The following is a 13,738-nucleotide window of genomic DNA, read 5'->3' as shown; positions in this document are numbered from 1 at the left end:
AGTTTTCATCATTTCAACGATTTAAACATGCAAAATGCCAGACCGGTCATTTTAATGAGGCTGGTCAACAAGCATGCGACAGCATCTCATTTACCGCGGTTGTTTTCCTGTTGTTACTCGAAACGCACAGAAGTAGGTAAATTATATTTTCTCCCGTTAACATGTAATTTCCACGCACTAAAAATGTAGCGGTATTTAACCTTGTTCGGCTTATTCCGCGCTATAAATAATTACTAATAATTGCTCGAAGACGTTGTAAATCTTGATTACGTAGTAATTGATTCGCCAGCAACGGAAATGCACGTTATTAGAGATATACGTCAGCAAAACTCGCAACGCGTGTTAACAGCGGGTTTTACGCGTCTTCGAAATCGATCAACTTATTGAAACATGAATATTCCTCGCGTCAAATCGACAGACATTATCTGCGTTTTTCGCGATTATTAGCGTGGCGCTTTAGGTATCCTTCGATCACAGTTTCTCGCATCACAATTGCGAAATCCCTACGGATCTGCCGCGGCCCATAAAAAATAAGTGCTTGCGGTTATCGAGCCGAAGCGTCGATAAAACGCGAATAAACCATCGGTGTTCTGCAAAACGTATAAACCCGCGTTCCCGTCGCGCCGTAGTGGCACCGCGATCCCTGACGGGTTTTTCGCAGAATTCGCGTTCCCTCGGCGGCAGCGTGTTCGACGCGCGAATCGGAATGCGAAACGGCGCGGCGTTCCGCGTAGTTTGTTCGCGCAGCTCGATCCGATTATGATAGCCTTTGATAATCCGCGATCCAGAAACTAGAAACTGAAAAGACCTGTTGCGTGCTCGAGCGGGCACGTGGTCGTCCGTGAACGAAGCCGCCGTTCGTGAAAAATGTCGACGAGCGACGAGACGCGAAGCGACACGACGCTCTCGATCGCGCGACGGTCGTCCCCGTTTTCAAGTTTCTTCTAGTACGTTTCTAGACACACGAATACTTGCTACTGTGGTGAGCAGCTCGGGACGCGACCGACACATTGTTCCACCATTCCGCCGTATTTGGAAGTGTAATACGCGTGCTGAGGATGTAAATTGTCATGTGCTGCGCGCGCGAACGGTGTAATGTGACCGGTTCAACTTAACACTTAGCCGCGACAGAAAACCAGCCCGTGCAGTCAGAGACCCGGAAAATATGACCGCTTTATACAATTCCTATAATTTTTGCCCGAAACTCGGGTTCTTCGTTAAAACTTCATTCGGGTATGAAATCACGACTATACCACTGGCCGGTCTGTAAAGCGTCGAATTCGTAGCTGTAGACTCTATTCGGCTTGTACATAATTACTATACTAATTACTGTACGTAATTACTTTCGGCGCGTCAATCGATGTTCGATTACTCGACACTGGCAGGTTGAAATCACAATCGGATTGAAAGCATTGCCAACGGATAGCAACTCTGGGGAACCTCGATAAAAATTTACATTACTATACTGCTGCACTTATTGAAGTTTGCATTCGTGCGTGGAAATCTGCTTAATTTTACAAAGGATCAATTTTCACTGTACGAAATCAAGGAAAAGCAAATGTGAGTACGTACAGTAAATTCTCCCTAATTGACGCCCAGATTGCGCACGAAATTGAACAATTTGGGAAGAGGAGGTACGATTATTCGAGGCTTGCGGCTCGTTTTTACAGTTACCGTTTGCCAACAACTGTAAAAACGAGCCGCAAGGCTCGAATAATCGTATCTCCCCTTCCCAAATTGTCCATTTTTGTCCGAAATCTGAGCGTCAATTAAGGAGAATTTATTTTTTATTAATTTATTTATTTGATTAATTTTGATTAATTTATTTATGTGATTAATTTTTATTAATTTATTTATTTTATTAATTTCTATCAATTTTATCCTACACTTATTTGACAACGATATTCAAAAACCGCGATTATCGTGACGTCACTACGAGGGTGGTGCAAAACCACTTTTCGACCAATTGTAAAAGTCTTGTTCAATTGTTTTTATAATCTGGTGTGCAGAGAACTATGTCGCTTTCTTGATGCAAATGACGCAGTGCTGTATTCAATAAGTCCATCTCATTGTAGATTATGCTTTGACTGTGAAATGCTTTGTCGATGTGAAAAACTTCATGTAATTAACTCTGTCTTGCGATCATCGTTCTTTTTGCTGAAAAATTGTATTTACAAAAATACTGTCGAACGTTCCAAAGACAACAATCCAGGAAGCTGAAACACTTGACAGAATGTCCAGTTTGTAGGACGACGATCGCGGTTGCGACAAGTCGAAGATGGATTGCACGTGGCCGTTAGTCCGAGAGGGAAGATAAACATGCGAACGAAAATGTTGGTGTTGCCGTGACGCTGCTGATAGTTCCGGTGTGGTCCGAATTAATGTTCGCGTGCCCGGTATAGAGGGGCTGCTAACGGGTATATACAATCGATGCATGTAATCTGACAACATTAACATTGCGTGTTCAGTCGTTTGTGACAACCGCGGAGTGTATAATTTTTCTGCAAAGTGTGCACGCGACGCTCGGATCCTTGTCGCCATTTGTCAATGCCAGAACCGCGGTAATGATAACCGATAGAACCGTTTTTGGATCCGATGAAAGCGTCACATTCTTTATTACCGTACGCGACGCGTTCTGTGTCTCAAACGCCTGTGTCGTTTAATCATCAGGCTTCGAACATCGTCTATTTTAATTGCTCCGCGATTTGGAAATCGGAACCACCGAAAAACCGACGCAGGATCCGAGGTTAATCCAACGTTTCATACAATTGCAAATCGCCAAAACAATACGATACAATTTTTAATACAATTAAATACAATTTAATACAATTGCCATAAAACGGCACCAAGATCTCGAGACTTATTTACAATTCCAAAAAAAGAAAAACAGACGCAATTGAGTCAGTGATATTTTATGGGATAATAGCGTCGTCGCACCTTTGATCTATGAAATTCTCGGAGACCGCGTTCCCTCGAAGAGGAACAATATTTGTTAACGGCGTCGGCTGGCACAAAATGAAACTCGAAAAAGAGCGACGTGCGTCGAGTGCAGTTAGTAGAGGACAATACCGGCGTACTGCGGTTGTCGAGACAGTGGAAGAACGAAGGAACAAAAGCGGATAGCGATTGGTACACGAACGGCCGGTAGAATCGACGATAAAGATCGGATCCGATACCGTTCTAGAACAGAAACGGAAACGACGCAAGGGACTAGGATGAAAAACAAATCGGAAGTACCCAGTGACGGATCTACCTCTGATTTCTGGGATCTCGAACGCGCCTAACGAGAGCAGAACCGTCGGAATTTCAACGCGTCTGCAAAAGGAATGGTACTAGAGTTTGAAATGTTAGGTTGCTGCATATGAAATGTCGGATTTTCGTTACATGCGAACGTGTTTGTCCCCCTGTTTTCGTTATGCTTTTCTTTTTGGCATAACCTCGTTTATAGTCGTACCGCCCATTGCCAGAGTCACATTCCAACGAAGAAGATTTTCTCAAAAGTGTACCGTTTTGTTATGTGTTTCGAATTTCGTAAGGATATGATTTCAACCGATGTTCGTGTAATTTTTCTATATGAGTATAAACTTGGTAACAATGCTGCAAAAGCTGCACCCAATATAAACCAGGCGTTCGGGGAGAATACTGTTAACGATCGAAAAGTGCGGCGTTGATTCGAAAATTTTCGATCTGCTGATTTTTCCCTACAAAATGAACCGCGTGGAGGACTCAAAACGTCTGTGAAAAATGATGCTCTGAAAGTATTGGTGGAAACGGATACGACTGGAGTAATTCGCTACTCATTCCTTCGAACTGAGATGACAATTACAGCCGAAAAGTATTGCTACTACATTGACGAAGTGCATGAAAAATTGAATTTTATACGCCCCATCGCTTGTTAATCGGCATGGCCCAATACTTCTCCGCGACAACGCTCGGCCGCATACGTCGTACAAAACAATTGCGAAATGAAATTAATTAAAATATGAAATTTTGCAGCACCCAGTTTATTCGCCGGATCTTTCGCCAACCGATTTTCATTTTCTTAAACATTTAGAACAGTTTTCACGGGCTAAACAGTATGAAAATGAAGACAGCCTGAAAAATTCCGTATCAGAGTTTATCGATTCTAAAGATCAGTATTTCTTTAAGACAGACATCTATGCATTAAAAGCTCGCTGGGAAAAGTGTATCGAAGCAAATGGAGCATATTTTGATTAAACGAACAACTTTCGAAAAGAAGATATGCAGTTTTAGATATTTTATAATTTAACCTTGACAGCCGGAAAAATTCCTTATCGGAGTCTATTGATCCTAAAGATCAGTATTTCTCTAAGACAGACATCTATGCATTAAAAGCTCGCTGGGAAAAGCGTGTCGAAGCAAATGGAGCATATTTTGATTAAACGAACAACTTTCGAAAAAAAGATATGCAGTTTTATATGTTCGCTTAAAAATCCGACATTACATACGCACCAATCTAACATACATATTGCCGGAGCACTTAAATGGAAATCGATCGTTCGAAATTGCAATCCATCGTTCGGGGTGTTCGAAGCGTGTAACTGTAAAGCTCCGTCTAACATCGAAGTCGTGCTGTAGTGGTCAATGGATGGCGCCATCTGGTAATGCGCGGGCGCGCGCGCGCGCACGCGGCCGAAGGAGAAAGAAGTTCTCCAGGGGATCGAGACGCAGGATCTAAAGAGGGACGTGGAATCACGAGGTAAAGACGAACTCGGGACGGTGCCGGAGGAAAGGAGACGGGGCAAGATCATCGTAGCTTCGCTTGCGCTCTCAGGCACAAACTACCCGACCACCAACCAGCACGGATTCGAAACTCTACCTTGCGTTGCGGCTCTTGCCGCTCGTTTCTTAGAACACGTTCTGTTCGCGCCGTAGAACCAGCCCCGCGGCATCCCTGCGCCCTTCCAGAATTATTAGCCGTTCTCTATGGTTCTCTTCGGGATAATTCGCCGTTCTTTTTCTTCGTCGAGAAAAACGCACGAACCCCGTGACGCGACCAGTGCGGGTTCACCTGCAACATTCGGACATTGAACGGAAATTCGTTCGGAGACCGCTTTCACGACTCTGCCTGCAGCCCCATGCTCGATCGGCATCGATCATCACGCTGTCGTGCCGGGACCAACGTGTCGCGCCGGCTGTTCGATCGGGAAATCTCCTCGATAGAAACATTTCGATCGCTGCGCCAGCCGCGGGCTGATCGATTTTTCAACGGATTGTGAAACTTCTTACGTTCTCTCGTTGTTACGCTCTTCCTCGGCGAAGAATCAAAGGTTATCGAGGTAGAAGAAGAGATTATGCGATCGAGTACGGCCTTGCGCACGATGATAGTATAAACAGTTTCGGAGAAAAAGTGGTAGTGAATGTTGTGGATAAGCGTAAGCGGAAACACCGGAAGGAATGACGTACAAAGGCGGCGAAATCCAGAGGACTTGAACAACGCGAAACTAGCCCGAGCAACGCTGCTAACGAATACGCTGCACGTGCTAAGAGTATCGTCGATCGTCGATCCGTGTCCGATTGCTGCGGCCGATGGGATTCACCGCCTGCCTCGTCGAATTCGGTTGAAATTTCACAGGTAAGCTCTGTTCCGTTTTTATCCACTTTTTCGTTAATATCGACGACGACGCTGTGCCCGTCACGGATGCGAAAATTGCGCGGACACCGGAGAATCGTCTTCGGCATTCACAGTTTCACCGATGAAGCGAAGAAACCGATCGGTGATCGGTAATCTGTTACGCTCTCGTTGCATTATGCCGGCGCTTTTGCCAATTAAGGTTTAACAGCTTCCCATCGTTACCAAAATCGCACCGACGATCGTGCCTCGCCAATTAACGGACGTCCATTAATCATCGCACGAAAACGTGCCAGATAACGAGTCACCTCGCGATAACGAAACGAGGAGCCGACCCTTCGAAAAAATGACGGCGTTATCCGTTACGTCGCGCGCTCCCGAAACGTCTCGTGGATTATATTTCCGCGCGTTGGATACACGTCGTCGGGTCAACTTAAATTCATTCGTTATCGAAACAACGGGTCGGCTGTGCACGGAACAGGATCCGATTACTTATAGCTTTTATAAAATATTATTAATATAAATAATTCTACGGGCTCATCGGGGAAAAGCAAAATTCCATTCTCGCGACAGAAGCGGAAGAGGGCTCTATTCCGACGAACAAGGAATCGACCGTAGCTTGTTTCGTTCGGGCGATTTGCATCTGTTACGTTTGCCGGGGTAATCGAGTCTCGTCGCCGACTAATTAGGCAGCCATCTGTCAGCTAAATCATATACGAAGACCACCTACCGCTTATTCGGTGCCGCGGCTTACATTTGACAAGTTTCTAATCCCGATTTGCGAATCTCGTCGAGCCTCGTAAAAATTCGGTCGGCCGGTTTTCGGTCGACTGGTTTCCACGCTCTGGATCATTGGAGAAATCGAAAGGGTTGCATCTACCGAAAAGTCGCGCGACAGCTGCCGTTTCACGCGATCGGATCGACGGTGACGACGATCGGGCCTTCTTCTTTCGTAATCGAACGCGAAGGACGGCGAAGAAAGGCCGATTTCGAGCGGGGCAGAAAACGGCGACGAGTTGTCCGACGCGGAGGGCGAGCGGAGGGCGAGCGAAGGGCGCGCGGGAATCGAAGAGGAGTGCCGGGAACGCGGCGATACGATCTGCCGGTGGCGAGGAGAGGAGCGGTGTACAGTGGCGACCTTGCAAGGCCACGTTGAAGCCGACTCCGCGGCACACACACCCACTTTACACCCGTCAAATAAAAGCAGAGGGACAGGCTAGAGGCGCGAGAGCGTGCTAGAAACCGTCTGCCGATATCGGCTAGGCCGGCGCGCTCTTTCCTGGCTAGACGGGTTCTGGACCCGCGGAGTCAGCGGTACCGGCCTGCTCATTCAAGCCGGCACAGCCACGCCTCTTCTCGATGCTCCAGTTCCCATCCGTTCCTCCTTTCTTCTCTGTCCGTTCTTTCCCCGTTTCTTCGCCGCGATCGGGCCAACCACCGAGTGGCATCCTGCTTACCAAAAACTTGGATCAAGTCGAACACGGGATCGCTAAACCGTTAATTGACGACGCATCCTGTCCTGCCCTGTCCTGCCCGGGCCGCCGAGAGCACATTTTCGGCGTTTTTTTTTTTTTCGTTGGCCGGCCACGAATTTCGGCGACCTGGAAGCATGTTCAAACGCGGAAGAGTCCCGAGGCCATTGCCGGCAGGGAGCTCGTCCGGCGCGCGGTTACGAGAACGGATTACGGAGACGTTCGTTCTCTCGCGAGCAATTAATCAATCGGCCAGAGGAGCGCGGCGGAACCGCCGTTCACCTGCAATCAGACGACGGTTCGAATTGCCGGCGCGTCCCGTTCGGCAGAGGGGCCGCAGAGATATTTTAATTATCAGCGCGAGGAACAGATGGCCGTGCTATAAAACGCGTTTGCGAAAAACCCGCGTCACGAAATCTCGTCGGCGCGACAAACGTTCGTGCCCCGGCGACGTTTGTCGCCGCGCCACAGTTATTACGCCCGTTCGTGTGAACCCGAGTCTCGCGATCGCCGTATCTCTTTCGGGCGTTTTTATTTTCATTTATTTATTCACCGATCTGCATGCGATCGCCCGTCGAGCCGCAGTGGGACACTCGCTGGCCTGCGAGGCAGTAATTAATCGCGTCGCGGACGCAACGGTGGCCACGGAATTTCCGCGCCGGCCGCGGTCGCGGCTCCATTCCGCGCCATATGGCCGGCCACCCCGATTTGGAATCGGCCCTTGACTAATTTACTACAAGCCGCCGCGAAATAATACATCCGGATGTAGCAGATCCCGTTGACTCTGCTCGCGGACGCAGCTGGTTGCCGGCTACCGGTGGATTCCCCGCGTTGCTAACGATACAGTCATCCACTCGGTGTCTTTCGGCCGTTTCGAAAGCCGTGCCACCTGTTGGCGACGCGTTTCTCGTGACATTCGGCTCCGAAACTACGAATTTTTCTCCATGTCTTTTGTACGAAACATCTATTGCCCGGAATTAACGCCTTGCCGCACCATTATTTTCACAGTAACAATGATTGGAATTTTTTTGATTTTAATCATTTCTTAGAAGGAGAATATAATTTATATTTATTGTGTTTCGATTTGTTTACTTGAACGATTAAATATCGATGATGAGAGAACGGAATTTGATTCCGACTTGAAAGAATGGAATAACATTTATAATTGACAGGCTATTTAATCATTTCTTAGAAGGAGAATATAATTTATATTTATCGTGTTTCGATGTGTATTTACTTGAACGATTAAATATCGATGATGGGAGAACGAAATTCGATTCCGACTTAAAACAATGGAATAACATTTATAATTGACAGGTTATTTAATCATTTCTTAGAAGGAGAATATAATTTATATTTATCGTGTTTCGATTTGTTTACTTGAACGATTAAATATCGATGATGAGAGAACGGAATTCGATTCCGACTTAAAAGAATGGAATAACATTTATAATTGACAGGTTATTTAATCATTTCTTAGAAGGAGAATATAATTTATATTTATCGTGTTTCGATGTGTATTTACTTGAACGATTAAATATTGATGATGAGAGAACGGAATTTGATTCCGACTTAAAAGAATGGAATAACATTTATAATTGACAGGCTATTTAATCATTTCTTAGAAGGAGAATATAATTTATATTTATCGTGTTTCGGTGTATTTACTTGAACGATTAAATATCGATGATGAGAGAACGGAATTCGATTCCGATTTAAAAGAATGGAATAACATTTATAGTTGACAGACTATTTAATCATTTCTTAGAAGGAGAATATAATTTATATTTATCGTGTTTCGATGTGTGTTTACTTGAACGATTAAATATCGATGATGAGAGAACGGAATTCGATTCCGACTTAAAACAATGGAATAACATTTATAATTGACAGGCTATTGCTAGAAATCTTCATCATTCTCGTCAATATAGGGCGAGGGGTTAACGTGCGGATGTTCTGAAAATCCGACAACAATCTCTGAAACAGATGATGCGTTGACGAATCGAACTTTCGCAAAGATCGCGTGGACAGTGTAAAATTCTGTTTCAATCGATATACGTTAATTGTCGCGCGGTAAGCGTGCGTTAAATTGTGGAACAGATTCTGCGAAAAATACAATGAGAGTAAGAATGTATCAGGGGGACCGAAAAGTAATGTTTTTCTGCATTAAATTCAAATAGATCAATTTTTAACTGGTTTTTATTTTCAATCAATGATGTAATCACCCTCGTTATCAACATTCTTTTGCCATCTACAGTAATGTCTCCCCAACTGACGTTCAGATTGTCCACAAAAATGGACAATTTGGGAAGAGGAGGTACGATTATTCGAGGCTTGCGGCTCGTTTTTATAGTTATCGATTGTCAACAACTATAAAATCGAGACGCAACGCTTCGAATAATCGTATCTTCTTTTTCCAAATTGTTCATTTTTGTGCGCAATCTTGGCGCGAGTTAAGGAGAAATTACCGTATCTCGTGAATTCGTTTCGTACGATAATTTATTAATAAACTCGATCGATAAAGCTTCTTCAATCGCAGAGAGGAACTGATTAAAATGCAAGTCTCGCATTGCAGCCCGTTTTTATAGTTATCGATTGACAACAACTACAAAATCGAGACGCAACGCTTCGAATAATCGTATCTCCTCTTCCAAAATTGTCCATTTTTGTGTACAATCTGAGCGTCAATTAGGGAGAATTTACTACAAATCGTCGTCGAATCGATAAAAATCACTTGGTTTTTTGGGAAAATATCTGGAGACGGCATTTTGGACGTCATCCAAGTTTTCAAATTTTTTGCCACTTAGAAAATATTGCAGCGATCGGAATACATAAATGGAAATCAGATGGCACAATGTCCAACGAGTATAGTGGACGAGGCAATACCTTCTACCCTAATTCATTAATTTTATCCATGGTTCGTCTTGCGCAGTGCGCTCTTGCATTATCGTGTTGCAGAACAACGTCTTTTCTATTGACAATTGCTGGACATTTCTCGATTAAAGATTGATCTACGCGATCCAATTGTTCACAGTAAAGGTTCGCATTCACAATTTGTCCAGGTTTCAGCAGTTCAAAGTGGGCGACCCCGCGAATACTCCAGCAAACTCACAAATGCGCTTTTTTGGGGGTGTAAACCTGGCTCAGAGCTGTTCTTCGCGGCGGTTCATTCAGAGAGAGAGCCACTGCCTCTCGCGTTTTGGATTGTCATAGATGACCCATTTTGGCATTTTCGAACGTCTAATGCACTTGGATAAACATCGCAAATGTTTCTGGTAGCAATTGTTGCGTTGCTACCCTTGTGAAACTCAAAAAGCATAAAATGCCGGATGTGTACTACTTCTGGTATTTGGCTGGCCATTTCGCCATAAATAGCAAAAAAAGATTTAAGATTTAATTATTTAGGAGAAAACAAGTCGCTTTAATCTTAAAATTCATCGTGCCTCTCTGGCACCATTTAGAAGTACACGACGAGCTGATAAATGACAAACGAATATCGACATCGGCAGAAACAATATTACCTTCCGGTCCCCCTGATATACAGGCCACCCGGTATATCGAAGAAGCTAACGAAGAGATTCGTACGCTCGTATGATCTAACACTTAATATGCTAACCTTCAATTACCGGCAGAAGGCGAATAATCGTCCCAATCATCTTCGAGCGCGAGCCCAGAGCATGCCGACTTGCTAGTTGTGTGGTAGCTGATTTCGATTGAGTTGTAATTATAGTTGTTACCGCGCCACCGGGGGTTTCGTAATAGGTAGAAAGTGATTCAAGTAGTAGCGTTTAGAGGCATCGGATTCGGTTGCCCGTCGCGATCCCCTATGATTTTTTACCGGACCTAATTAGTGCTTCTTTATTGGTTTTGGCTCGATCGTTATTAGATACCGTCTATAACGCGGCTAATGCCTCGTACATCTTTCGATGAATGCTTATAATGTTGGGAACATTGAATGGTTTAATTTTAGATTCCCAGCTTTGGAACGGCCTCTCCGACTGTACCCTTGCTATTACATAAAATATTATACAAACTTGTGCTTTACGACCAATTATCGATGCTGATAGTTAATAACAGTAATAATAATGCTCGTAAACTTGAATTAACGACTATCAACGGACCAACAATAGATTATTTTGAATATTGATTCGTCGCGCGTGCATCCTCTGAATCTCGAACGATCTGATAAAGTGAATTCTCTCTAATTGACCCTCAGATTGTGCGCAAAAATGGACAGTTTTGGAAGCGGAGATACGACTGTTCGAGCCTCGCGGCTCGTTTTTATATTCGTTGACAATCGGTAACTGTAAAAACGAGTCGCCACGCTCGAATAATCTTCTCCTTCCAAATTGTCCATTTTTGCGTTCACAATCTGTGCTCAATTCGGGGGAATTTACAGTAACGAATATTTACACATTTGTGATTTTAGATTTTAGATTGGTAACGCACATACAATAAAACGGTTACGTTAACGATGTTTCACACTTTATGCGACGTCTCGTGGAATGCTTTAATTTCGACTGAGGAAACTTTTCGTAAAATATCAATTTTTAACAAATCATTCGAGGGGAATTTGCATAAAGATCCACGATTCGGTGAACACTGTAGAAAGTAATACCTACGCATAATTTATTTGCGACGGCATGAAAAGATGTGTCTCCTCGATTTAGTCACTATCTTCGAAGCGGATGCTTCGCACGTCAGATTCTTCAGAGTTCGTACATTAATTAACGGCGTATCTTACTCGCCGTCACTAATCTCACGCTGATCGTGCGATATATTCATCAACTTTTTCGATGCCTTTTTTTTCTTCTTCTGTTCCCGTCTTTAATTTCCTCTTGTACATACGTGCACGCGCGTCGTTCTATGCAGGCTCGCACGAAAGTGTTGTACAAGTTAACGGTTCGACGTCTTTACGATTCGGTTTCTCGTTTCGCGTTCCCGATGCCTCCCCGCTCCTGGATTTTTGCAACGAAAGTATCATTCGCTGTTTGTTTAACTTATTCGCACGACGTGACTACAGGCACGTGGAAAACAATTATACGAAGACGACGTCTTACTCGCGAACATACTTCGTCACGCCTCATTCGTTCGCGTCGCGTGTAAGCAATTCATTTATGCCGAGCCGGAAAAATCCGCTCGCGCTTGTCGGATTTTGAGTAATTGATGCAGGATTTCATTTTTACCGATAAACTAATCGAATAGATATCGAGAAAGTAACGTTATTAATTTTGCGTAAAAGAATAAAAATAGAAACTTTGTGAGTCTATTGCAAAACAAAAACAGAAGCCAAATCGATTTTCTTCTATAATTTCGATCAGTTGAAAACGTATTTGCCATACGCTTAAATTCATTTGCTGTCTTAAATCTCACAACTTATTGTCGTAAATGTATCAAATCGACGATTTGTATTGAAACATACGATCTTTGGATTGTTTTATTCCGTAGGTTTTGCACTCAAAATTAATCCTTTTTGTAGGTAAAATTATTCCTTTGACAAAATTCAATTTTTTCCATATCGAATTCATCTTCTTCGCAAATAAAAGTGATATACTTATTACAAATTTATTAATCTTCATTAATCTTCAGCAATTGTTTATAAAATGTCATTCGATTTTTAAAATCGATATGAATTTTATCATAGATAATAACAAATAAGTGAATTTTATTTGCAGAAAGGGTGAATAAAATCTGCAATAGGGTCAATTGAATTGCAAAAACGTGAACGTAATCTACAATGTGGTTGATTTGTTTTGCAAAAGGTGAATATGATTTACAAAAGAGTTAATTTGACGTATAATACAAAGCTGTAGGATACTTGAAGTGCGTACAAATTGTTACTAAGTACTAGTCCTGCTACCAATTTGTAAAAAAACAATTGATTGTCGAATGCGATTGTCGAATGCGAATTCAATATGTTCAACAGGTAAGAACTTTTGCAGTCGACCGTAGTTGCGTTTTGTTGCGCGCGACCGACGCACAATAAATAGTGCTTAATTGCATACAAACATGGTAATACCCTACTTCTTCGAATCGAGAGCAGAAAACGTGTGCAAATGAACGCGACGAAAAAAAAGTAGATCCAGTTAGTCACTATGCTGAATGCGTGCCACGTAAAATTACGAAAGTATGGAATTAAAGAAGAGTTTCCATCGGAAACAAATGAAAGACTGCTATTGGCACGTTCGACTTCGTGCATCGAACTCTACCATATCTTTATGACAAATAAAAGGAAGCAATGTTAGAAAACCGCGGTCTACCCGCGATTGAGGAAGCAACTGGATCACGCGTAACATCGGTATTACGTAAACCGACCGAGTTCTCCAGTAATTGCGCAATCCGTTCGTTAGTGTCTCTTTCCACTAATTACCGAAAACGCTTCTAATAAGAATTGTCCGCCTTCGGGGGAGGGGGGGGGGGATAAGGGAGCTTAGCGTTTGACCATTTTGCGTCTAGATCATGGTACATACTTTCTGATCTGCTAGGCGCGTTATGAGAATAGCCTAATTACGCGGTCGTTCTAATTACGGCGCGGCGCGTCCGATAGCGACTTGTCTCATTTCGCCGACATCTTTCGAAAGTAAAAGCATAGTCAAGATCTTGTCGTTGTCGCGTTCTCATCCGGTGCATTCAAACGTGCTGTATTTGCAATCTTGGATCGGCGGTGATCATT

General features: G+C 43.6%; 1 protein-coding gene across 1 annotated transcript in view; it reads left to right on the top strand.

The window, feature by feature from the left end:
* The first annotated feature begins 1,953 nt into the window (after positions 1–1,953).
* The window catches only part of sha (shavenoid), a 151,602-nt gene continuing 139,817 nt past the window's right edge, over positions 1,954–13,738 (top strand). The window contains exon 1 of the mRNA XM_033477415.2: positions 1,954–5,596. The gene's annotated coding sequence lies outside the window, so the exon portion shown is untranslated. The remainder of the gene's footprint in view (positions 5,597–13,738) is intronic.

The sequence above is a fragment of the Megalopta genalis genome, chromosome 8, assembly GCF_051020955.1.
Source record: "Megalopta genalis isolate 19385.01 chromosome 8, iyMegGena1_principal, whole genome shotgun sequence".
In the NCBI taxonomy this organism is placed as follows: domain Eukaryota; kingdom Metazoa; phylum Arthropoda; class Insecta; order Hymenoptera; family Halictidae; genus Megalopta; species Megalopta genalis.
This window is presented reverse-complemented; position numbering and strand designations above follow the sequence as displayed.